Source organism: Lacerta agilis, chromosome 8 (genome assembly GCF_009819535.1).
Source record: "Lacerta agilis isolate rLacAgi1 chromosome 8, rLacAgi1.pri, whole genome shotgun sequence".
Classification (NCBI taxonomy): Eukaryota; Metazoa; Chordata; class Lepidosauria; order Squamata; family Lacertidae; genus Lacerta; species Lacerta agilis.
The window spans coordinates 328,492-352,951 of NC_046319.1; the positions used below are offsets into that span (position 1 = coordinate 328,492).

A 24,460-nucleotide genomic window follows, 5' to 3' on the forward strand; every position below is an offset into this window, starting at 1 on the left:
GCCCAATCTCTCTCTCTCTCTCTCTCTCTCTCTCTCTCTCTCTCTCTCGCTCTCGCTCTCGCTCTCTCTCACACACACACACACACATAATTATCATGTGGCACAAACAGCAGCAGTGATGATGAACCTGTTGCCCTGCAGATGCTGTTGGATTCCAGCTCCCATCAGCTCCAGGCAGCACTGCCAATTGTCAGGGATGATGTGAATTGTAATCCAGCAACTCAACAACATCTGGGCAGACATCGCTTCCCCTCTTCTGAACCTCACCCACATTTCTCAGGCCCCCAATTCAAATGAACAGGAAACTCTACAAGAGTATGGAAAGGGCATCTGGCTGAGCCTATGGATTCTAATCAGAGTGAGCTCATGGGAAATTACTTCTGACTTGCTCAGGATTCCACCACAAATGAAGCAAATCCTAAGCAAACATGGTATCAAGTCAGAAATGCTTTCCTTCCTTCAGCTCCTTCCCACCCCATTTAGATACAGTCATCCCATAATGTATCTGTTGCTGTGGCAACCAAGGTTTTGCACGAACAGCAGCATAAATAATTTTGTGAGAGCTTTGCCCAAATGTTTGGATCCTTGCTGCTGGGTATCAGAACGCACCTTTGCAGCTGGAGGTTTTCAGTGCACTTGGATTCTCTCCTAGCACAGCATCACTTGATGACCAATCCTGCTAGCCGGTCCATAGGAGGTGCTCAACCCATGGAAGTTGCATGAAAAGCATCTTCGATAGAAATGCTGTGAAAGCACATTTAAGTGAGAAATACAAAATCAGTTTGGGGCATGTCTCCTGCCTATAAAATTTCAGCGCAGTTATTGTCCAGAGGAAGGGCTTTATTTTTCCAGAGAAGTAGAACCTCCTTTTTTATCATCTGGTGCATCCACCAAATACTTCTAAACAAGCTTGCTTGCTTCAACAGGATTCATAGCCCCAAGTGCTCTGCATAATCTATCCCTGCCAGTCCTCATCAAAATCAACTTGGAAACCCAGGGGACAGGATGATGAAAGGTGGCAATGAGCTCAGATGTGGAGAAAGCCTTTCGGGATCAAACGTGACTCACAGCATTTAAGCAATTGTTTTAATACTGGTCCCCTGGCTTGCTGGCTTTATTTGTTTATTTATTTTAAGTCTGATACTCTGGCTTAGCTAAACAGAGCATACACAGGCAACTGGAAGCTCAGAGGAGAGATCAGCCCCTGAAAGGCTTCCCATATGGGCTCCATCATAGCTTGCCATCCCAGGCAGAAAAGTCCACAAGCGTGTGAAAGTCCATCCATGTTTATGCAAGTTTGAGTCACACAGGACTTCATATGGACTTCCTTTACAGAGAATTACTAATTCCTTACTATTTGTTACTATTTGGTCCTTGGGACTGAGGTTCCCCATCCCTGTTCGACTCACTTCCAAATGCTCTTTATTCTAACACTGCATTTTAACATTGCAAAACCGAGGGAAATAATTGTGAATAGTAACAGAATGTAAGGACTTGCAGCTCACTGGATCAGCTGCATCGCAAATCGAGCTGCATTCTTCTCTATCTCAGAATTTAAGCTGAACTGATCCCTCCCTCCCTCCCTCCCTCCCTCCCTCCCTCCCTCCCTCCCTCCCTCCCTCCCTCCCTGGCACTTTGAATGTTCCTGTTTCAGCAGCCAGGTGCCAAGGACACACGAGTGTGTAGCTTCTCAGGTCACTTGAGCCCTTTGTCTGAACATTAGACACCCGTAGAAAGAACATGTCCTGGGGCTTTTTGCTCATGACACCATCTCATGCACAAAAGTCCTGGGACATGTCATTTCCAGAGTGACTGATGTGTACCCGGTCTTGGGTTTGCTGGAAAACTACAATTAAGAACGCATTTGACAATGTCTCCTGGAGGTTTATGAAAAAAACACTGGAGATGATAGGAGTGGGAGAAAATTTCTATAAAGGTATAAATGCAATATATTCACAACAAAGAGCTAAACTAGTTATAAATAACAATCTAATGGAAAACCAATATTAAGAGAGGTACAAGGCAGGGGTGTCCTTTATCCCCACTGTTATTTTTTTGGTTTTGGAAATTCTGAACACGAACATCAGAAAAGAAAGGAACATAAGGGGTATAGTTGTTGGAAACAAGACCTTCAAAGTTAAAGCCTTTGCCGACGACCTGGCTATAACAATGGAAACCCCCAAATAAAGTGTGCCAATAGTGATAGAGAAGATTGCAGAATTTGGGTTAGTCACAGGCTTCAAACTCAATAAAGAAAAAAACAAAATGTTAGTCAAAAATATAAGAGAGGAGGATAGAAGAAAACTACAGTCATACCTCATGTTGCATCCACTTCAGGTTACGTGTTGCATCCTGCGGCAACTCAGAAGTACTGCAATGGGTTACTTCTGGGTTTCACCACTCGCACATGTGCAGAAGTGCTAAATCGTGCCACGCTCGTAGACGCAGCACTTCAGCTTGCGTCAGTTCTGTGTTACAGATGGGCCTCTGGGACGGATCCCGTCTGTAACATGAGGTTCCACTGTACAACAACTTACAGGACTGACAATTTGTAAAAGAATCATCAAATATCTAGGAATCTGGATCTCAGCAAAGAACATAAATCTTTATAAAGACAACTATATACCAATTGGGAAGGAGATAAAAAGAAGCTTAGAAATATAGGACAGGTTAAAATTATCATTCTGGGGTAGGATCTCCATAGCCAGGAGGTAGAGGAGCTGCTGCCCCCCCCTTAAATCAAGTAAATAAATAAAAATACTTAACTAAAAGTAGAAATTGTAGAAAGATTTTGACAGATTTTTCTGAGCACTTGGAGCCAAAAGAAAGTAATTTAAAACAACTGTTGTTGAGACATTTCATTCCGAAGCTGCTAGACAGAACCAGACAGAAGATGCTGGCAGGATGGGTGTGCTGCCCGCCCGCCCCGCCCCCGCCATAAATCCTGGCTATGCACCTGGCTGGTCATGAGGGGCTGAGGGGGGCTACCATTTTCTCCCTTGAAAAGTGCTGAAGGAAAGTTGGAAGAGCGACACACTTTCTTACTTCCAGCTCAATGTACTTTTCAGGATTCAGATTAATTCTATTGGCTCTGAGGCTTACCCAGAACATACATTGTTCTGGAGTTTTCATTGTATGGAGTTTTACTCAGAGCTGACCTTTTGAAATCAATGGAGCCTAGGTATGTTCATTCATTTCAGTGGGTCTACCTTTGCCTTTTTCTGTCTCACTGGGGGTTGTGGGGGTAATTCCAGGGAGGGAGAAGGGAAGTGACCAGAGCGGATGGTTCCCCCTGGCACTAGCTCAAAAATCTGAATGTGCCCACAGGCTTGAAAAGGTCAGCGCCCCCTGCTCATTCTCAAGGGACCCCATGCCATGCAGACACAGCTCACAGAAAGAGATAGGAGGGAGGGAGGGAGGGAGGACCCCCTGGCCTGCTCTTTAGCCTGCTCTGGTTTTTATTCCTCTTCCTTAGTGGCTTGTTATGAGTTTGACCCAGCACTCAGCTTCCTCTCACTCACAATTTCTTTCAAAAATGAGAATGCCACATGCGGGTAGCTTGAATGGTCCAGTTGCTCTTGAACCATAAAAATCCGCCCTGTACATTTGTGGCCACAGGGCCCTGCCTGAGCGGCGCTTGCAGTGTTTGCCTTCGGAAAAGAGCAAGCAATCATTTCAAGCTTCACTTCTGCAATCATCCAGTTGTACTTCACTGATGCTCACTGGGACCAGCTCTGGCTGAGTGGCTGCTGATCCCTCCGTCATTTCCTCTGCTGACCCTCCCCTCCCCCATGCATCCAGCCCTGACCCAGAACAACCAGCATGATCAATAGGAGGGACTCATGCCTGCTTTCCGTGACTGGCTTAACTCTTTCCTCACTAGAGGAAGGCCGTAGGGATTCTTGTGCTGAATCTCATTGAAATGTTGCCAAAATGAAATAAAATTGCATTTTAGTGCAAGCTCATTCAATTGTCACTCAGATACATCCTGGCTCCTCTCTTTCAACTTGGGTCCTTCTCTTCATAAGGAATATGGATATTAGAACTAGAGCTGTGCAAAAAAAAAAAAAAATGTTGTTTTTTTCTACCATCAGTTGATGTGGGGAAATTTGCACCTGAAAATTAACAAGGGAAGAGAAAATGTAAGTGACATTCTCATAGGTGGGGACGGAAATTAGCTGCCTTATACCAAGTCAGACCATTGGTTCATCTAGCTCAGTACTGAGTACACTGGCTGACAGCAGCTCTGCAGGATTTCAGGCAGGAGTCTCTCCCAACATTACCTGGAGATGCCAGAGAATGAATATGGGACTTTCTGCTTGCAAGGCAGACTAAGCCCAGGGCTTTTCAATGCACTTATCTTACTTGTGAAGCAACCAAGGGAAATTTGTGAGTGTCATTCAGTCTACAAATTGTCTCACCAACGTTCTATCCTCTGCAGCCTCCCTGGGTGTCCATGCATCAACTGAAGCCCAGGGAAACACATTATTAAGTTACTCCTCCTGTGGGGCTTTCTCTCTCTCAGATACACACACACACCCCTCAACCACACCTAGGGATGGCAATATGGAAAAATGGGATTGGTTCTCTCAATATCTCATCCGCTCCACCTAAATTCAGTTCTCTAGATTTCTGCAGCAATTTGTGCTGCAAGTAAATGTTTATTTTGCTAGGTTATGCTTTTGAACGATGTCAGCAGCATGTCAATGCCCAAGACACCACTGGCATGGTGTGACTGGGGCTGTGAGGCAAGCAACCTCAGGTGCATGATTCTGAAGGCACAAGAGGGTACAACCAGGCACCCCCATGATAGGTGTCCTGTGGGGAGGCAAGCTGTGCTGGGAGGGTGCCTCCTTTTCCTAGAGAGAAAGAGGAGAGTGTGGCTCCACATCAGCTGGCCACTCTGGGGCCCTTCTGTTTGAAGGTGCTTAGAACACATTTGAAGGTGCTTAGAAATATGGAATAGACTAAACTTGTCATTGTGTGGTAGAATATCTGCTATAAAAATGAATGTATTACCCAAGATGTTGTTTTTATTCCAAATGATTCCAGTAATTAAAGGGACAGGACAATTTAAGAAATGGCAAAAGATATTATCAAGGTTCATCTGGCAAGGGAAAAAACCAAGGATAAAATTTAAACTTCTAATAGATAAAAAGGAAAGATGTGGATTCTCAATGCCAGTTTTGAAACTTTACTACAAGGTGTCCTGCCTGTGTTGGTTGAAGGAGTGGATAACTTTGGAAAATATGGATTTACTAGACTTAGAAGGATATGACAACAGATTTGGGTGGCATTCTTATCTTGGGTATGACAAAGTAAAAGTTCATAAAGGGTTCCTAAACCATGCGATAAGAAAGTCGATTTATCTGTTAGAATGGAAAACATCTGTTAGAATGGAAAACACCATGGTGGCTTTCACCAACAGAGGTATTGTCTGTCAAAAAATTGAACATGGAGAAAGCTGGGCCACCTTATGGTGAGATATTGATGGAAACCGAGAAAGGCTTAAAACTGAAACCATATGACCAAATAGAGGAAGTACTTATGGGTTGGTTGCAATATCATCAAGTAAATGATATATTTAACAGAGACAAAAGAAACATATATTTTGAAAATAAAAAATCAAGATTCCAAATCAAATTGCTGGAAAGCAAAGTAAACTTGTTATCAAATGTACAACTTGTTGTTAGAATGGTATACAGATGAAGAGATCAAAGAAGTTATGATAAAATGGGCTATTGACTTTGGGTATAATCAGGGGCGGAGTGAGCCGCTCTGCCGCCCGGGGCGGCAAACTTCAAAGCACCCCTCCCCAGAGCGCACGTCGTGACGTCACGAGGCGTGCGCAGCCTCCTGGGTGGACTGCGCATGTGTGTGCAAGATGGCGGGCGCGATCGGCCGGCACCCCTTCTGACCAGCACCGGGCTGCGCCGCGTTTTACTCCAAGATGGCGGGCGCGATCGGCTGGCACCCCTTCCATGCGGTGCGGCAACCTTTAACACTTTAAAGTTAACCTTTAACGCTCTGCTGCTGTTCACACGTTGCAGCCTTTTAAAAGTTGCCGCACCGACAGTGTCAATCGCGGGGGTGGGGCCTGCCCCCAGAGTGTCACCCTCCCCAGGGCGGTACCCAGGGTGATAGCCCACCACCCTTGCTCCACCCCTGGGTATAATATTGAGTTTGAATCTTGGTCAAAATTGTGGAATGAAAGCTTAAAATTTACTGCATGCATGGCCTTAAAAGAGAATGTAATGAAAATGATGTACAGGTGGTATTTGACACCGGTGAAGTTGGCCAAAATGTATAGGATGAGGAACAAACTATGTTGGAAAAGTAAAGAGAAAGACGGAGATTTTTACCATATGTGGTGGACTTGCAATAAAGTAAAAGTATTTTGGGAATTGATCTACAATGAGTTAAAAAAGATGTTTAGATATACCTTCCCAAAAAAACCAGAAGCATTTTTGCTGGGTTTGATGGGAGAAGAAATTGCAAAGATAGATCAAAGACTATTTCTGTATGCCACGGCGGCGGCGGGAAGAATTTTATTAACCCAAAGGTGGAAAATGCAGGAATTACCAATGATGGAGGAGTGGCAGACAACGGTGATGGACTATGCGGAATTAGCCAAGCTGACAGGGAGAATCTGGAACCAAGACTGCCAAAAATTTCAAAAAGACTGGAGTAAGTTTATTGAGTATATGAATAATTATTGTAAAAATCTGAAGACACTAGTGGGATTGAAATAAAGCCTGCAATGAAAAACCTGAAAAACTTAAAACTTTCTAGACCAAAGAGATAGAGTTGATTATAAGGATAAAAAGGTCAGAAGTTGAGGATTTAAAGTGTTATATAAAGACTTGAAAACAAAAACCGGTTGAAGGGATGGGGGGAAGTCATGAGCTCAGCAGAGCAAAGAGTTTATTTTGTTTGTTATTGCTATATTAGAAATATTGGGTTAAAAAACGAAATTAATAAAAATTAGTTTAAAATAACCAAAACATTTGAAGGTGGGCTTACCTAATTCACAAACCGAAACTCAGCCGTCTTTTGAAATCCACAATTCTCTAAATTTTGCGGTATAGTTCTCTAGCCAAGTAATGTGTACACAGACGCACACCTGGATAAAAGTGTACTTAGCAATGCACACGCAAAATTGCATTGTTTAGGGGATATAGTGTGCAACAATGTAAACAAAAATATTTACATTATGGAGAAATTCACACTAAAATGCTGGTGAATTTTCACGAGGACTTAAAAAGAAAAAGAACTTACAAATTGATGTAGAAATGCAGAGAACAGAGGGGAGCCAAAATTGACAGATTCATCTGCCCGCACCTCTGGTGGCTGCCTTGTGGTAACTTAGTAGTGAGCTTACTGCAGGGGTGAGATTCAGACCAAGAAATCTCCTGGCTCACCACTTGGTCTTTTGTCCACTTCCCATTCTGGCAAAGGAGTCTTGCTCACTGGCAGAGCCCCTATGCAAATGGTCCCAGTTCAGTGGAGGCTACCACTGCCCACGGCTACTGGTCAGGATTGCTATGGAGCATCTCCAGTGCCGGCCAATACCAGGTGCTTGTGGCCAACCCAGAGGGATCTATTTTCCTTCTCTTCCATATGCTTTCGTATCTTTTTCCGTAAAACATCACAGGTCACACAACCCAACGTGAAACTCTCACAGCAACTGGACATCACATGCTGAAACATGGACAGAGGAGGGTGACCAAGATGGTCAAAGGTCTGGTCAAGGGTTCCTGATGAGGAATGGATGATGAAGTTGGGTGTGTTCCACCTGGAGAAGAGGAGTCTGAAAGGAGATATGATATGGTATCTCGAGGGCTGTCACATGGAGGGGGGAACAAGCTTGTTTTCTCCAGTTCTGGAGGGTAGGACTCGAATCAATGGCTTCATATTGCAAGAAAGGAGATTCTGACTATAACATTTAGGAAACCTCTGAAGGCAGCTCTGTATAGGGAAGCTTTTAAAGGTTTAATGTATTACTGTGTTTTTATATACTGTATGCTGGAAGCCTCCCAGAATGGCTGGGGCAACCCAGTCAGATGGACAGGGTACAAATAAATAAATAAAATATGAGGGGGAGGAGGAGGGGGAACATTCTGACAGTAAGAGCTGTTTGACAGTGGAGGTTGTGGACTCTCCTTCCTTGGAGGTTTTTAAGCAGAGGTTGAAAGGCCATTTGTCATGGATGATTTAGCTGAGATTCGTGCATTGCAGAAAGTTGGACTAGAAAGTTGCAGAAAGTTTCTGCATTGCAGAAAGTTGGACATCAGGGATGTCCAACCAGCAGATCGTGATCTACCAGTAGATCCCCAGCTGATCCTGGTAGATCACGGGATCCTTACCATGTACAAAAGTTATGGGGGGAAAGCTAAAAAAACTCTGTGCAAAAGACTCTGTGCAAAAAAGCTCAACAATACTGGGCAATCCACCCACCCCATGCACACTCCTCCTCCCTCCATTGACAATCAGTAGATCACAGCCAGTGTTTTTATACTGGGAGTAGATCACAGTCTCTTGGGAGTTGGATATGCCTGGACTAGATGATCATTCTGAATCTATGATTCATCTGAAAGCACTTAATAGAAGGCAACCTTCTTACCTCCTAAGCCTTGTCAACTACCATTTGTGCCCCCAAGCGGAAGGATAACCATGAAGCAGAGCAGCACAGGAGAAGAGCTGCAGGCCCTGCAGATCAGAGCGTGTGGCCAGGGATGCTGCACATGAGTGCATTGAGAGAGGTGCTAGAGCAGCCTTTCCCAACCTGGTGCCCATCTTCCCCAGCCAGCAAGGCCCTATGATGGTGGGGCTCATGTGATCACAGCCACACTGACCAGGGCTTATGAGAGCTGTGATCCAAAGCCTTGGTGGAAGGGCTCCCAGTTGGGGAAGGCCACGCTATAAGGAAAGAACAGCAGTTGCATTTCCATAGGAAAAATGATGTTCTCTTTAGCCACCTTTTGCTAAATGAGACAAAACCAGCGATCAGGGAAGAAATAAGAGCATTGCAGTTAACAAGAAATTAAGCCAGCAATAAAATTAGAGAGGAATTAGGGATGGCTCCCCGGGGAGTGTTTCCTCAAGTCAAGGTCATTCTGTGAACTAGATATCCCTTGACAACTTTATTTCCTTTTAATTAATAAATATGTATGTGAGCAGCAAGACTCCCAGAGAAAACGGCACCCCCACCCCCGCAGCCAGACTTGAGCCCCACGTCTGCATTTTGGCTGCGCAGGTCATGTTACCTGGCAGCTGGCGCCAGGAGGGGCTCCTACTGCTGGGAGTAAAGCAAGAGCGTCAGCACATTGAGCAGACGTGGCAAAAGTGCCAGCCGGCACTTTTATACCAAGGTGACCAGGAGCGGACAGAGCTTTGGGCAAAGCTGCAGAGAGTCAAACATCAAAGACTGGAGGGCTCTTTCAGCAAGGGTGGGAAGGTTTTGTGCACCCTGAGGGCCACCTTCCCATCTGGGCAACCTTTCAGGGGCCACATAGCAGTGGGAGTGGGTGGCAGGAGGCAAAACTGGGCAGGCAATTGAAGTAATGTTCACCTTTGCCCAGCAGGGTAGTTTTTGCACACTTTCTCTCTCCTCATTTTCAGAGTTCAAGGCATTTTCAAAGTTCAAGGACACATTCCAGGTAGGCAAAGACATTCCAGGAGGCTGCAAGCAGGGCAAGGGGGGGGGGCTTGGCCAGGGGAGAGGGGATGTGGCTAGAGAGGGGTGGCCTGGAGACAGTTCCAAGGGCCAGAGAGAGAGACCCTGAGGGCCGCTTTAGCAGTAATCTGCCTCATTTGGAGATGAATCAGGGAGTGAGGTTACAAACATGATAAGATACCTGCTACAAAATAACAGGGGTGAGCCAAAATTTACTTGCCAATTCGGCACAGTAAAGAGAGGGAGGGAGGGAGAAGAAGAAGAGTTTGGATTTGATATCCTTCTTTATCACTACCCGAAGGAGTCTCAAAGCGGCTCACATTCTCCTTTCCCTTCCTCCCCCACAACAAACACTCTGTGAGGTGAGTGGGGCTGAGAGACTTCAAAGAAGTGTGACTAGCCCAAGGTCACCCAGCAGCTGCATGTGGAGGAGCAGAGACACGAATCCGGTTCACCAGATTACGAGTCTACCACTCTTAACCACTACACCACACTGGCTCTTGTCCTCCACAATGTCACCATGTGATCAATGTGATTGCTCCATTTTTGTTTACTGAAGCCTAACCCCTCTGTAACTGAGATGTAGGGTCAGGATGCTGTCCATTCATGAGGTGGCCACTGGTCAGATGGTGGTCATCCACATCTCTAACACAGGAATGCAGAAGGAACAGCAGGCAAGGAGGGGCAGGGTGAGAACAGCCATGAAGAAAACAGGCAGCTGAAAGGGAGGTACCAGAGAACAGGTTCAAAAATAGTAAATATTCCTAAAACCTTCCCCAGAAGAGGGACATTGGTAATTTCAAGGGCAGAAGCAAAGTGCTTCCTCTCTCACGCCTCCAAATACCGCCCTTTACTGCTAGTCTGAAAACAGAAATAAGCTCAGAAGGGGGAGGGGATTTACACACCTCTCTATAGCTGTTGGGGAGTGACCTGCATCTGCCACCATCACATGTAGTCCCACCACAAGTAACTGGTGTATGTGGAGGCAGCACCCGGCTCATAAATTCTCCTGGATCAAATCTGCCCATATTCCCTGGAAGAGTTCCTATGACAAAGATCTGGCTCACCCGTGCAGTACATCACTTTATCTCTTGCCATGCGATTGCACTGAGCTGAATTGGCTAAGTGTCTCTGTTACAGACATTCTGTTTGAGTTGACATTGGGTGATACAAATGTTCTTTCCATGGTGATTAATGCATGATGGCTCATTTTCACACACATGACAAAGGATGAACTTGCACAATCAACATGCAAGTAGCTTTTTAAGAAGAGTAGCAAACCGTAATGGGCATCACATAAAAGGACCTGTGCTCCTTCACACTTCCTCGCTTATAGTCGCTTTTAACCATTTGTCCCCGCTTCTGTCTTTTAGTTATGTAGGATATAACCAAATTTTAACTACTAGTTTTTATCCCTTACCTGTTTTAAGTCTTATTTGCTCAGTTTATCCTCATATTTTTAATCTTATGCTGGTCTGTGACCAAAATAAAGTTTGATACTGATACTGATACTGATACTGAATGGGCAGCACGAAAGGGGAGGGGTTGTTGTCTTTGCCCATAATTTGAGCACTGCTTACATAGTGCAAAACATCCACTGTCCACTTTTGCCTCTGATCTCACCCACTACTGGAATGTGGCCTTTGGACTGAAAAAGGTTCCCCATTCCTGAATTACACATACCCAATGTGCAGCAACACACAGCCTAATACCCAGTTCATTAGGATCTTCATGACTGCAATCCTATGCATTATTTTTTTCCTGGGAATAAACTCCATGGAGATCAGGAGAGGTTACTTCTGACTGCAGATATTCTACTTGTAAAAATGTGTTAGGAAAATACATTTGCCGCACTGAAACAAAATCTTTAGCTTTTAATAATAAATGCAAACCATATTGCAAAGAAGTGCTACCATTTGAAATGCTAGCCTGAAATAGAAACTCCATCAAAGAAAAGGAAAAATATCCATCTTCTGCTTGATTGTTTTTCTGATTCTCTGGCTTCCTCAGTTCTAATCTGTCACAAACAAACTTGAAAGACTCCTTAACACCTCACATATGTGCTTGGTCAAAAGATGTTTGTCAATGGTGTTGATGCTCTGGCAAATAATGGCATCACTCCTGCTCTGAAAAAAGTCCCAAAGCTGAGTCCCACTATACTACACCATTGCAAGAGATGGGGCAGAATTTTGATTCAGTTTTGCATTTGAAGGCAAACTTACTTAATTTTTGCTTTCTGGAACAATATGGGAATCAAAACACAGCCATCCTTCAACATTCACACTTCGACTAATCTTGCAGTGCAGTTCTCCGGCCAAGTAATGTGTATAAAATGCATATTGTTATGAGTTTGTGGGTGCCAAACACCCTAAATAGCCAGAACTGTGTGTATTAAGCCAGACCCATATGTATTAGGCTGTGTATGAGACACTTATAATTCCCCAGACCTGTGTGTATTAAGCTGTGTATTAGATGCCTTTCTAAACCCTAGGAATCAGCACGTGTTAAAAACAAATTAAGCAAGGCCAACTTCTTTCTGAGATGATAACCAGGGGCCAGGCCATTAAATAAACCAAGTATCAAAAGGACTCTTACTGAGATGGCCAGTGGATGGGGCCCCTCCCTGCCTTAGCAGTTGAGTTATGTGACCCGGAGACACAAAGCAGCAGACAGAACATGATGACTATTGTCTGTTTGTATCAAGGGCTGCACCTATAGAGGAAGCAAGACCCTCCTGGATTGCTGATGCTCATTTCCAAAAGGAAACACAGACCCTGAGTATCGTGAGTGGAATCTCAAATTGCTCAGAGATTGGTGTAGTGTGCTACAATAAACTAGGGTAAGGTGTTAATAAAAATGCACATATTAGCAGAAATAACAAAAACATGTGCTATATTTGGGGAAAATGTTTTGCAAAAATGTGTACATTAGGCAAAATTGAAGACCATTTGGAGAAATTTGCATTAAAATGCTGGTGAATTTTCATGAGAATTGTGGTGTACATGCAGGTGTGTGGCAGACAGGAGAACAGTGTTTGCAAGTGATATAATTTCTTTCCAGGGCATACTGTGATCAAGCCACAGCTAAAAACACAGCAGCAAGATCTGGTTAAAAAGCTGGCAACCATCAGGACCAGAAGGCAGAAATAGGTCTCCTGCAGTTTGTAACAGATTTAACAACAACAACACAGCCCTATTTTAATCTCAGCTGTTGGGGACCTGATGGGACTGATTCAATTCTGTTTATTTTAAAAGGTGCATGGATGAATAGCAGAAAGCATGGGTTGAGATCAACAGGATCTGAAAGAGTATTATTCTCCTGCCCTCCTTCTTACTCTCTCTCTCTCTCTCTCTCTCTCTCTCCCCTCCCCCACCCCACCCCGCTGTGGGGTTACATCTATGCCGGATGCAACAGCCATTGGGAGGTGGGGAGGGGGTGAAATCAATGCTTTGTAGCAATATGTGGGACTGCATTGCAATTTTATGAATTATGAAATGCCCAAGGCAAGCACTGAACATCAAACTAACCTAAGTTGGGAAACAAAGCTTTGGGGTGAGCCAACGTGAACCTGAGAATATTATCATGGAGATAGCAGTATAGTTTAGGAAATATGGAGCCTGGAAATGCTTCAAAATTTACAACAAATCAGCCACTTTCTGGTCTGGGCAGGTTCTGCCTTTATCCATGCATACAGATTTTCCATCGTATTTCCAATTATCAGCTGCATTTAAAAAAAATAAAGCCTCATGAAGATGCATATTTAAAATGTTCTCTCAAAATACTATTTCCTAAGTTCCTGAATTCAGCAAAGGCTAGAGATGGAAATATAGTCTGGGAGAGGTGGGAAGGTGGTATGACACAAACCACTGGGCACCATGGCTTCTCCTGCAAGCCAGCTGCATCAGTGAACGGCAAAGCTGCTATGGAAAACTCTCTGTCTGCATCTGCCCACTGGCCACACTTCCTGGAATACCTTGGGAGCAACACCACGTCTCTTTGCATCTTGCCACTCAAAGTATTCTGGGAAGGGGGGCTAGCAGGAAGCGGCACAAGGCTGTCTCCACAGCTTCCCACCAACTACACTTTGGACCAAGAGCCAGCAGACATAGCAGGAACCCCATCCCAAACATTTCTAAATGCCTTCCGAAAAGAGCAGAAGATTTGCCCTCTTTTCCTTAAGAGAAATGTTGTCAAGAAACTGGAAAAGAAGCTGGGTCTTTAGTGGAAAGACTGACTGCAAGAGTTAGAAGGGGCTTCTTAACACTTCCCCAGCAAGCTGCTTAGTTCTTTTCTCCCACAAGCGAAAAAGTAGTTGAGCAGAAAATTGGGTGGTGGGCATGAACATCAGAAGATGGATCAGGCCCAAAGGAGTCCATCTAGTCTAGAGTCCGGTTCTCACCTTGGCAGGGCCGTCTTAAGGAAATCCGGCACCGTGGTGCAGAAGGGGTAGGGAGACGTGCTTGGCGCCCCTCCCCCTCCCCTCCCCCTGCACTGGGCAGCTTGAGGCTTGCTTGCCGCGCAGGCTTCCTCAGCAGTCCTGCTAGTGCCGCGGGGTGGGCAGGAGGGAGAAGGGCGCTGCACAGCTTTGTGCACTGCAGCTGCCTCCTCTCCCAGGCAGGAAGCAAGAGAGCACAGCTGGCCATAGAAAGAGCCGCCGCCACCGCCGCCACCCAGCATGCCCTCGCAGCTGTTCCCGGTCGGTCCTGGACTCCTACTGCTGGGCACCCCTGATGAGCGGGCGCCATGGTGCAGGGCGCCACTAACCCTAATGGGTAAGACGGCCCTGCACCTTGGTCAATGATGCCCCAACGTGAAGCCTGCAGCGTGCAGCTGAGTGCAGCAGTAGCAGCACTTTCCTCACTTGTGATTCCCAGCAGCTGGAATTTATGGCAGTTCCACCCCACCTTTTTCTCCAAGGAGCTCCAAGTGGGATACATGGTTCTTCCAATCCTCATTTAATCCCTACAACAAGCCTGTGAGGTGTGTTAGGGTGGGAGAATTTGAACCCTGGTCTCCCAGGTCTCAATCCAGCCCTCTAATTGTTACACCACCCTGGCTCTAAGGATTAAGCCACCCCTACACACTCCAACCTGATTTTCCATTTTCCTTCTGGGGGTGGTAGGTGGCAAGGAGAGAATCACAGAATTACACATAAGGCGCAATCTGGTCCTAAATTTAGAGAGCTGCAAAGATTACCAGAGGGAAGGTGAAGGGGGGAGGGCAGTGGGACGCCTATGCCTTGATGCAGCTGCAGGATTCAGTTTCTGTAAGGAGGTGATGACAAAGGAGCAGCGCCAATTGAGAGGTAGGAAAGCTGGCTTTGTGCTAAAGCCATAAAGGCAACACATGCACCATGCATTTAAAGACTGCAACTCCCTCCAAAGAATCCCAGGAACTGTAGTTTTCTAAGAGTGCTAGGAATTGTAGCACTGGGGAATATAGTTCCCATATTTTTTGTGCTTTTTGTGGTGTGTCCACGGTCAAAGTCTGCATTGGTCTCGGGCATGATGAAGAAGGGCCATTACTCAGGGGCACAGCATCTGCTTTGCCGGCAGAAGGCCCAAGTTGGCCTGGGAGAGCAGCTACCCCCACCCTCAAATCCACACCAATAAATCCTGAAACATGCAACGAGAAGGATTTGCCCCAAGAATGTTGGATTTCTCTACTATTGCTGTGCCAAAATTTTCTCCTACAGGCCCCTGCTCATCAATTAATAAGAAAGCAAATTGTATTTGAAAATTATGACCAGAGAGAGAAAATTTCAGTAAGATTCTCATGGGTAAGGTGCAGAGTTATAGTTGAGCTCACCTTACTTTTGAATATTTGTGAGTGGCCTTTCTCTTGGTCCACAGTTCATCTCGCCAGTGATCTGTACTCTGCTGTTTTCCCAGGTGCTCACACTCAGAGCCCAGGGGAAGAGGCCCTCCCAAGAGGCTTTTTTCAACCAGGAAGTGTAGGCAGCTGGAGGGGGGGCACTTGACCACCTCACAAGGGCAAGGGCTTGGCCACAGAAATCACCAAGTGCGCTGTGAAGGAAGCGGGGGTGGGGAATGGAAGTCTCTTTCGCAGAGGCAGAAAACATTTGAGAAATTGAGGCACAGATTTCGGCACAGCACTTGTTTCTAGATTTTTTTAGTGCACTCGCCATCAGAACAAATGCTCTCTGACAACGCCACACTTCCAGAGCTGCAGCATGGAACACCTACAACAGATTCTGCCACCAGACTTTGCTCCCACCTTTTGCACCTCTTCCCCAGGAGGTTGTACAGGAGGCTTTCTCCTTGTTAAAATATCTTCCCCCTCCCAAGAAAGGTGGGGAACATCCAGAGGTATAAAAGAAAAAGAATTTATTGTCTTTTATTTTTAAAAGTTTATTCATTGCGTCACTGTTTCCAGTGGAAAAAGGCATGTATAGAGATTAATTACTCAACAGCGTTATCATCTAAAAAGGAAAGAACAGAAACTCAATGTTTTGGGTAAACTTTTTTTTTTTAAACCTACATAGTACCACTGGATGTTTTCCTTCTGTGAATTAGTAACAGCTCTTGTTTTTAGAATCACACAACATCCTCTAGCAGAGAAGGTAATTCTGCACAGACCTGCAGAGGAGGAGAATCGCTGCACACTGAGCAAGAAGTATCGTACAACATCATCGCAGCAAGACTCCAGACTGTCTTCAAGGGGTAAAATTTAGAGAGGTGCAGAATTATCTTGGGGAATTTTATGAGCCCTGCTAGAATTGTTGTCTTCTTGTTTCCCCCAGATAGAATCCTCCAGGGTTGCACCAAGACACCACATTGCCAAAGCAACATTCAGCAGCAGCCATAAGGCTTGCAGTGCTATGTGCATCCACCTGCAAGGAAGCCTCAGCTAACTCAGGGGGACTTACTTCTGAGTAGACATGCAGAGGCTCAGAGTGTGCATTTGCCTTGATTTCTTCCACTGAAATCCACCAGGGCTGCTGCAGCTGGCTTTAGAGCGGGTTTAGGGTGGCCAAATGCGGAGAGGACAGACGGGCCTCTTGCCACCACCACTCATCGACTTCCTACACACCATAAATTGAAAGCACATTATGGCTTCCCCCAATGACTCCTGGGAACTTTCATTTATACCCCACAGAGACATCAGAGAATTGTGGAGTTTGAAGGGATCCTGAGGAGCATCTAGTCCAACCCCTTGCAATGCAGGAATCTCAACATGGGTCCCCCATCCACTTTGAAACCATACTGGACCTTGCATAGCTTTGCAAATGTGCTAGTGGTTATATTGCTGCACAATTTGTCCTGCTTTCCTTTGCACCTGGCCAGCCAAAATGGCCCTTTACTTTTTTAAAAAACATTAGAACAATATTTTTATGGCTTTTAATAATCTTATGGATATCTCCTTGAGAGCTTCAGAGAGGCAACCCAGAAGCAAAATGGATCATCAACTGGAGGATCCGAGAGCAAGGCTGAGCCAGATGCAGGAAAAGGGCTTGTCTACTTCTGCTGACATGTGTGGTAGGCGACACCTCCTGAAGTTCTCTCAGCTACACAACTGCTTTGGGGGTTGGACTAGATGATCAGTTGGGTCCCTTCCAACTCTGCAATTCCCCATCTGCTGATTCTGGGCCACCCTACTGAGAGCATTGCCTGCACTCCCCACCCCCACGAAACAGTACATCAGAGGCGACAAGTGCAGAGGGAGTGGCATCTGAGGCAAGGGGACTTGCTTAGCACTCCCTTTCTTGGGCGGATCAGAACATCTATGGCCCAGCAGGGCTCTCCCCAAAACTACCTGCCAACTCAGACCCCTCACACGAGAGCAATTTAAGAAGTGATCCGGGTGGAACACCCCCCCCACACACAAGCCTGTGCTGCAGCAACCCTCTCGGCAGGTGAGCAGGTGTGATCTCTGTGCTGCCACAGTTCCTGCTGCAGCCCATTCTTCAGCTACAAACAGGTATTCTCCCTGTCACCCCCATCCAGGAAAGTGAGAGATACCCTTTTCTCCTTTCTCAAGCTCCCCCCCCCCATTCTTCTGTTGTTCTCTTCCTACAGCAGATGAGTCATTTGTCTGCAACCCTCTTTCAAAGCATATCTCCTAATATTCTGTATCAAATCAAAAGCCTTTCCCAGTTGGCAGCCGAAAAATCCTGCAGTCTCCGGCAAGCAAACACTGACTCTCAAGGAGGAATCCGTCCGCTGCCTTTAGAAACCCGCAACTCTCTTACGCTTCGTCAAATGCTCTGCATTTGCCATCCAATGGAGCCACCGATACATTCAAAGATGTGGGGTGGGGGGAGGAATCGCTGAGAGCGAGAAGATCTCCCTGCACTTTCCGACTCTCTCTGCCTTTCTCTCTGGCCTGCGGGGGTTGGGGCTGCCTGTTGAGGCTTATATGAACACATTTGTGCAAGAATACACACGCGAGGGGGGGTAGGGGCAGCAAGCAGCCAATTGCTGTTATTCTTTGTTAAGGCTTGTTGATGGGTGGTGCTGATTATTGGTAGTATTAGCATTTCAGTTTCTGATCTGCCCTTGACCCAAGAGGTCACTGGGTGGGCTTCAGAAATTTAAAACACACAATATTAAATATCAGTTCAAACCAATGTCATTCCTGCACCTGACAAAGTGGAAAGCCCTTTCTTAGGGAAAGTCTGAGTCTGTGCACAGATTATTGTTTGTGTGTGGAGAGGAGGGGTCTTCCCAGAGAACCTGCAATGGTGTGCTCCCTCATCCTCCTGTGGTTGCTGACCAAATAGGTTCAACAGGTTTTGGTAGTGCTTCAAAAACCTGCCTCACCCATTGAAATTGGGCTTGCAGCTGACAATATAAAAATGAGCATGCTGCAGCAAACATTGCCTCCCCCCAACCACTCTTGAAGAAGACTCCTCATTCTCCAGCCCAAGAGTATATTGGACAAACCAGATAAATCTGAGCAAGCATACTCAGGCAGCACTGCTCCATTCCTATACGGATAAGCAAGCCAATATGGGGAGATGAACCAGAAACCTCACTAACCCATCAGCCTGGGACCACAAATGGACAGGCCATAGCTCAGAAGCAAAGCATTTGCCTAGCACGCCAAATGTCCCAGGTTCAATCCCCAGCATCTTCCCTTGATAACAGGCAACAGGGAAGGAACTTTGCTCAAGATCATCGTAAGGTGCTGAATTTCAGAGGAACTGATAATGCTGGGCTAGAAATGTAGACCAGCGCTCTAAGTCAATTTAAGGCAGATTCAGATGCTCAGCCCTACACACATGGCTGTGGGATGGACTTGGGTGCAGATTTAATGTTCTGTTTGCCTCAGACACATGTTGAAAGCTGGTTGTATTAGGTAAAAGGATCCAAGTTCAAATCCAGCCCTCTCCATCTATGAAATCACAGCTGCTATAATATTGCCCAATCTGTTTTTGCCCTCCTATGCTGTATTCACACATGGGGCATAAGAAAGCCATTGTCCTAAATGCCCCACAATTCCAATTCAAAAGAAAAATCTATCCTGGCTAGAACATACTTTCTAATGAGAATTTGTGCTTTCTATCCCACATTGGAAATGTCCACACATGCGCTGAAACAGTGTGAGGCTCATGGCCATTATTTGAAGCTGCATGTGTGAAACCTCTTCTCCAGTCTTTTGGTTTTTATCCTTTCCCCCCCAGCCCAGAGTTCCTTAAACTGAGGGTTGGCAATTCAGAGAGTGAGAGTGGACACCCTTTGAATAATAGTAATAGCAGTAGTCATCCTCACCTGACTTTTCTTTAAATGAGTAACCTTACAGAGATGTGGCTGGTGACACTTTTCTTAGGATGGGGAGAGGTGCTGAGCAAATATTTACCTATTAAATTTCTGTGGGTCAGGCAGCTCTTAAAGGCACAGGAGCAAGCCCAGTTAGAAAAGATAGCATGCATACCCACCATAGGCAACCCGCTGAGGTGTGCTCTGAGCTCCTGCCTATATCCAGGCCAACAGCATGGGCTCAAAGCACACAACTGCAGAAGCAAAATGCCAGGAGCTCCCTATACACAGCCCTCTGTGGGTCACTTCAAGGTGGCTTGGGATGGGGGCTCCAGAGGAGCATAGGTTACGTGTAGGACAGGAGTGCTCAAGCAACATTTGCTAACCCAGAAGGGGATAACACTTTGCACTTGGGGTGGCAAACCTCTGCTCCTCTTGATGCTGCTGTGCTACAGCTCCCAGAAGCCTCAGAAGCCAGCATGGCCACGGGTGAAGGGTGAAGGATGGTGGGAGCTGGAGTCCAGCAACATCTGGGAGGCCCCACAGGTTACCCACGCCTGGTTTAGAAGCATTGTGACAAAAGAAGCTGTCCCAAATTCCTCCTGTTGTTGTTTCAGCGGTTCTAAGTGCAGGATGCCCTCACTTCCTTGCAAGGGTGGCTTTCTAACAGCCCTTGAATGGTCCCTGAATGTCAACATTTTTTGGCTTGCAAACCAGAGAGCACCGTTGCATGGCTGCCTGTCTGCAGACATCTGCAATGTACTAAACAAACTTCACGTGGACAAGCCAGGATATTGGGGAGGGACTAGTCCAAGTTTGACAGCTCACACAAGGCCCCCTCTAAAGTTCTGAATTCAAATGGTGCCCATGTTTACTCAGGAGTAAGCACCACTGAACACAGCGGGATTTACTTCTGCATTAGCACACATTGGAGGATTGCATACTTTAAAAAAAAACACTCACACTCATGCCAGGTCTAAATAGATTTACCTCTTGTGGCACAACAACAATGATCAGACTTGGCAACGCTTTGGACCTTGCTGCTGCTCACTCACACACAGCATTAAAAATGCTCAGAGTTGTAGTTGCTGCTGTTTTTACAGACACCCACGCTCCCATTCTTACACATACCCCTGCCCCGCATTACCCACATCTTAAAGTTAGGAAGGGGGTTGAAATACAGAGATACCATATTGCTGCTGCTGTTTTTTCAGGCAAAGAAGAGAAGCTAGCAGACCATTTTCCTTTTCCACACTAGCGGCAGAATTTTTCCTAATAAAAACTTTTCTCTGGCTGCTAAAGCATCACAGACCCAGACCGTATGATTCACCCAGATGGTAGTACCTTTTACTAAGGAAGACAGGAAGGAGGCAGCAGGAGCCAGTCCAGGGTTGATGCTACAGCAGCGTTCCACAAACACCGGTGCTTAGATTCCTGCTTTCCCCTCTCACTCTGCAGCCAGATCTTTCAGCAGCCCAGACCAACTGGGCTGGAAATGCATTTAGCAATTATTTGCCGGATCTCAAGCCCCACCTCCAGGGCTCCGATTGGTTGGTTGATCCTGTGCTAGCCCATCTCGGCTTCAGTGCAGCTTCCCTCCCTGTTTAGCTGCTGTTGTTATCAAGAGCATTGGGGAAGGCTAATTATGTGTTCTGTAGACAAGCTTTGGACCTTGCGATGTGCCGACTGGTGTCAATGGAAACAAAGGCAGTTCTCTGAATGAGGTTGGAATGGAAGCAGGTCACGTGCCCTGCGAGCCCCTTTGAGAAATGGTAACCATGTCAGCTCCTCAATAGTATATTCTCATAGCAAATCGCATTGGTGCCCAGCTGATTTCTGCAACCTGCATGTTTTATGCAAATTGAGCAAGTTTTGCATAATTTATTTGAGGGGTGTTTGCTTTTTTGTATAAATTTACAGCATTTCTTCTGACCATGCAGAGGGACAAGGGATAATTATAAGAGACACTGAACTGCCTGTTTCTGACAACTGGCAAAAGCAAAACCTCTTTGAGCTACCCATCAGGCTTCAGAGATTTCAGCAGGTGTCACCTGCCTCTGCAGGAATCTATAGATTTCACTTCACTTTCCCTGACTTTCTCATTTCCCACTCTTGAGTTCAGTTTTCCACATTTCCAAATCAGTGTGCAATTTTCCACAAATTTGTTCCCTAAGATAATGCATTCTTGTTTCTCATTTTCACTAATATGTGCATTTCTATGCACACGTTACTCCAGTAATTTTTGGACTCAAGCATTTTTGGACTCAATACGTGGCTGGTGAAACGCATCACAAAATTCACAGAAATGCAAATTTCAATGGACAACCGGGTTTTGGTTCATGTATTGTTCTGGCAAGTGTGAATTAGGTCAATTTGCCCTTAAATGTGCACTGAATTGAACTTCTTCCCTATCCTTATTCTTCACAGCCATTAGAAGAAAGCTACTTCTAAAAAACTGAAGCTGTAAATCTCAGGAAGCTGGACTTGCCACATAGTATATTTTCTTCCATTCTTCCCCTCCAAATCAGAGCAGATCCTCCCTTTAGATCTTCTTCATTTTCTGCTTTTAGTCTCACTTTTTTTCATTCTGAAACATGCAATAATGTAGGAAGGTCAGACTATTTGCCTATCTCCCCCAGGATTCCCAATTCTAGCCTTCTGCAAGCTGATGCCCTCCAGATGTTTTGGGCTACAGCTCCACATACCCTCCAAGTGTACCAATTTTCCAGGAACAGTCCCAGAATTACAGAAGCCATCCCAGTTTCTGATTTGATCCCAGAATGCCCCAGCTTTCCTTTTTCCTCCCCTCCATATATTGGAGAACAATTAAAAGTGGTGGGTGTGGGTGCAAAAATGGAGTCCTGTTTATACAGAAAATAAAATACCTGCACCAAAGGAAGAAATTGTGAAGCTGGCTTATGAAGCCCTTCCTATAACGTTGAAGGAAAATGTAACCAATCCACTTTAAATTCTTTAATTACATTGGTTCAACAGCCAGCCATTTTTAAAGGAAACACTTGGAGTGTTGATTCCTTTAGTTTGTTGTAAATGGAGCCTTATGCTGTCTACTCAGAAGTATTCAATGGAGCTTACTCGCAGGTAACTGGGTCAAGCCTGGGCAGCCTCACACTGCAATCCTAGGCATTTTTACTCAGAACTAAGTCCCACTCAGTTCAATAGGATTTACTCTGTATTTTCCTGATCATTCTAAGTTGTTGTTGTTGTTGTTGTTGTTGTTGATGATGATGATGATGATTAGATAAGCACTAAGTAAAGCTATTTCCTATAGCCCCTCAAAAACCCAGGGTGGGTAGTTTGAGGTTGTTAACACTTCTAAAGTAGTATTTATGAAAGTTAGGGATGAAGGCTGTACGGTGTCAAATTAATGTAGTTTGGCCCCTCACTCCTCATAGCATGTTTTAACATTTCCATGTGAGCGAGATGCTATACCAATGTGCAATCAAAACTCCCAAGGATGTTTTCCAGTCTCCAGATATTGTTGATGTGGCTGCAACCAAGAGGGAATTATTGAGATATTTATGGAGGAGTTTGGGGCTAGTGGAAATAGAAAGAAGAGCTGAAGGGGCTACTTTTGGGGTGACCTTGTTTGCTATTTTTATTCACACTTTTGCCTACCTTATTCACACTTTCCAGAACAATGCACTAACCAAAACACCAAACCGAAATCCTTCAAAATTCACTCTTCCCCAAATGAGAGCCAGTGTGGTGTAGTGGTTAAGAGCGGTAGACTCGTTATCTGGGGAACCGGGTTCGTGTCTGCACTCCTCCACATGCAGCTGCTGGGTGACCTTGGGCTAGTCACACTTCTCTGAAGTCTCTCAGCCCCACTCACCTCACAGAGAGTTTGTTGTGGGGGAGGAAGGGAAAGGGTAGTGAAAAGCGGGATATCAAATCCAAACTCCTCTTCTTCTTCTTTGCAATGCAGTTCCCCTGCCAAATAAAGCATACAAAAATGCTTTACTAGGGTAACGTATCCATAAATATGCATATATTAGTCAAAATAACATACAACATGCTTTATATTGGGGGAAATTGCTTTTCAAAGAAATGTACTTTAGGCAAAATTCCATGCAAAAATGTGTATATCAGGAGACCTTTGCACTAAAATGCCCTGCAAATTTTTACAAGGACTTTTAAAATTAAAAAATAAAGAAATGCACAAACTGATGTGGAAATGTGGAGAGCTGAACTTCAGGTCAAGAAGATGAGAAGCAGGGAAACTGAAATTGACAGATCCACCCAGCCCTAGGCACAGGTATTACATACCTTTTACAAATGGATTTTATTCTCCATATCCCATCAGGAACACTCTCAGTCAGTTTCCCATCTCTAGGAAAGGGGATAGCCAAGGCACAGGCAGGAAAATTGAATAAAGAGGAAATCTATAGGCAGGGAACTGGCAAAATGGGCTAGAGGGATACATAAGGCTAAGGTCTCCACAAGGGCGAGCCCAGCATTTTAGCTGAAAATAGGGACATAAGTTGTTGTTGTTGTTGTTGTTGTTGTTGTTGTTGATTAGATAAGCATTAAGTAAAGCTATCTTCTATAGCCCCTCAAAAACCCAGGGTGGGTAGTTTGAGGTCGTTAACACTCAAAAGTAGTATTCTACTCATGTAAAAACACTGATTCCCAGACCATCTGTGGGCCGGATTGAGAAGGCGATTGGGCCGCATCCGGCCCACGGGCCTTAGGTTGCCTACCCCTGCTGTAGAGCAATCTTTTAGCAGCACTCTAGAGTTCTAGAAGACTGTTCTGTAGAAGGAAGTCAAATAATTGTTGGAGTCAAAGACACTCACATGGCAGCAGGCAGGTCTGGATTCCAAAGAAGGGCAAGGCTTTGCTCCTGGTCCATTTCTCAACCATGGCGTCATGCAGTGAGGCATTCTGGTTCCTTGTGCCATGACTTGAGAAGTCCTTTCCAGTTCATTGGAGTTTGAACCACATCTCCTTTCCCAGAAGCAGCACAAAAAGTTTAAACCACCTTCATTTTGGCAGGTGTTTAAAAATGAGACCAGCAATACATACAAGGGGTTCATTTAAC

At 45.3% G+C, this 24,460-nt stretch overlaps 1 protein-coding gene across 3 annotated transcripts in view; it reads right to left on the reverse strand.

Annotated features, from left to right (window-relative positions):
• Positions 1–21,016, reverse strand: part of ZMAT4 (zinc finger matrin-type 4) — a 241,476-nt gene extending 220,460 nt beyond the window's left edge. For 2 of the 3 annotated variants that reach the window (XM_033158970.1, XM_033158972.1), the window contains exon 1: positions 20,743–21,015. The gene's annotated coding sequence lies outside the window, so the exon portion shown is untranslated. Of the gene's footprint in view, positions 1–20,742 lie in introns of all 3 variants that reach the window. The other variant, XM_033158971.1, reaches the window with a different exon arrangement.
• Between the last annotated feature and the right edge of the window lie 3,444 nt (positions 21,017–24,460).